At 48.0% G+C, this 2,500-nt stretch overlaps 1 non-coding gene across 1 annotated transcript in view; it reads right to left on the reverse strand.

Moving 5' to 3' along the window:
* LOC125774195 (5.8S ribosomal RNA) overlaps nucleotides 1–89 on the reverse strand; it is a 158-nt gene extending 69 nt beyond the window's left edge. Inside the window, exon 1 of the ribosomal RNA XR_007420663.1 lies at nucleotides 1–89. This exon is cut by the window's left edge and continues 69 nt beyond it. This is a non-coding gene — a ribosomal RNA (5.8S ribosomal RNA).
* Nucleotides 90–2,500: the final 2,411 nt, after the last annotated feature.

Consider the following 2,500-nt stretch of genomic DNA (forward strand, 5'->3'; position numbering starts at 1 on the left):
TGTTCATGTGTCCTGCAGTTCACATTGTGACGCGCATTTAGCTGCGGTCTTCATCGATCCATGAGCCGAGTGATCCCCTGCCTAGGGTTTTATAGTAAGGTTCCCAATGTAACACAATCCCGGTGGTACGTCCAAAGACTAACTTTCTGACTAAGTTGTCTTTATTACCCAATAGTCCCAGGCCTTGTGACTTGTGGCTCATGTCTACGCCCATGGCCACCATTCGCTAAGATAGTTTTGAAGTCACTTTGAAGGCCCAGGAACAACTCTCTTAGCACATCGGTTAACCTGGCGCCGCAGTCAACTCATGTGCTTGGATCGGATCGAGCTATTGAGTATTGGGCCTGCATACTCGCTCATCCGTATCCTTTGCGTACCGCCCCATGGCCCTTGTATGTCTGCACCACAGTTCCTGTTCGTTCCGTGCCTATGGCCGGATACGTATTGCACATCGGTATACCTGTCGCTACTCAGGCAACTCGTGTGCGTGGATTGGATCGAGAACATGGTGTGTGCCCCATGTTATAATTGATAGTCCATATCCACTTTATAGGTTAAAGTCATAAGTTGTGATTGCACAACCATTCTTCATAAGAGTTTAATCACTCTTCAACTAACTTTCGTTCTGGTGTCTTGGTATCAAATCGCGTAAGACACAAGATTCTACTGGCCAAATAGAATCTAGCACATTGGTTAACCTGGCGCCGCAGTCAACTCATGTGCTTGGATCGGATCGAGCTATTGAGTATTGGGCCTGCATACTCGCTCATCCGTATCCTTTGCGTACCGCCCCATGGCCCCGTCCTTAGAGTTAATGACTAATAGGCTTAACTCTTTGTATGTCTGCACCACAGTTCCTGTTCGTTCCGTGCCTATGGCCGGATACGTATTGCACATCGGTATACCTGTCGCTACTCAGGCAACTCGTGTGCGTGGATTGGATCGAGAACATGGTGTGTGCCCCATGTTATAATTGATAGTCCATATCCACTTTATAGGTTAAAGTCATAAGTTGTGATTGCACAACCATTCTTCATAAGAGTTTAATCACTCTTCAACTAACTTTCGTTCTGGTGTCTTGGTATCAAATCGCGTAAGACACAAGATTCTACTGGCCAAATAGAATCTAGCACATTGGTTAACCTGGCGCCGCAGTCAACTCATGTGCTTGGATCGGATCGAGCTATTGAGTATTGGGCCTGCATACTCGCTCATCCGTATCCTTTGCGTACCGCCCCATGGCCCCGTCCTTAGAGTTAATGACTAATAGGCTTAACTCTTTGTTTGTCTGCACCACAGTTCCCGTTCGTTCCGTGCCGTGGCCGGATACGTATTGCACATCGGTATACCTGTCGCTACTCAGGCAACTCGTGTGCGTGGATTGGATCGAGCTCATGGGGTGTGTAGAGATTCCATGTTATAATTGCAAGTCCATATCCACTTTATAGGTTAAAGTCATAAGTTGTGATTGCACAACCATACTTCATAAGAGTTTAATAACTCTTCAACTAACTTTCGTTCTGGTGTCTTGGTATCAAATCGCATAAGACACAAGATTCTACTGGCCAAATAGAATCTAGCACATTGGTTAACCTGACGCCGCAGTCAACTCATGTGCTTGGATCGGATCGAGCTATTGAGTATTGGGCCTGCATACTCGCTCATCCGTATCCTTTGTGTACCGCCCCATGGCCCCGTCCTTAGAGTTAATGACTAATAGGCTTAACTCTTGTTTGTCTGCACCACAGTTCCCGTTCGTTCCGTGCCGTAGCCGGATACGTATTGCACAGTAGTAGACACCGTAATCTGACGTATCTAACACACCACTATTGTAACTCGTCGTCCAAGGACCTTTCAAGTGCCTGATGGCCAGGGGAGCTCTTACACGGCACGGAGACACAGTGATGCTCGCCCATCAAAGTGTACAACGATCGAGTTTGCTTAAGTGTCTGGGTACCTACACACCAGACACAATGCAATGGCCATGGATCCACACAAGGCACATCACATGCAGAAAGCTTCACCAGATTATGACACATACCACACTCTTGTAACTCGTCGTCGAAGGGGCGTTCAAAGTGCCTTACGGCTAGGGGAGATCTAGCACGGCACGGAGACACAGTGATGGTTGCCCATCAAAGTGTACAACGATCGAGTTTGCTTTCCGCGCAAGCGTTCTAAGTGTCTGGGTACCTACACACCAGACACAATGCAATGGCCACGGATCCACACAAGGCACATCACATGCAGAAAGCTTCACCAGATTCTGACACATACCACACTCTTGTAACTCGTCGTCGAAGGGGCGTTCAAAGTGCCTTACGGCTAGGGGGGATCTAGCACGGCACGGAGACACAGTGATGGTCACCCATCAAAGTGTACAACGATCGAGTTTGCTTTCCGCGCAAGCGTTCTAAGTGTCTGGGTATCTAAGCACCAGACACAATGCAATGGCCACGGATCCACACAAGGCACATCACATGCAGAAAGCTTCACCAGA

Source organism: Anopheles funestus (assembly GCF_943734845.2).
Source record: "Anopheles funestus chromosome X unlocalized genomic scaffold, idAnoFuneDA-416_04 X_unloc_90, whole genome shotgun sequence".
In the NCBI taxonomy this organism is placed as follows: Eukaryota; Metazoa; Arthropoda; class Insecta; order Diptera; family Culicidae; genus Anopheles; species Anopheles funestus.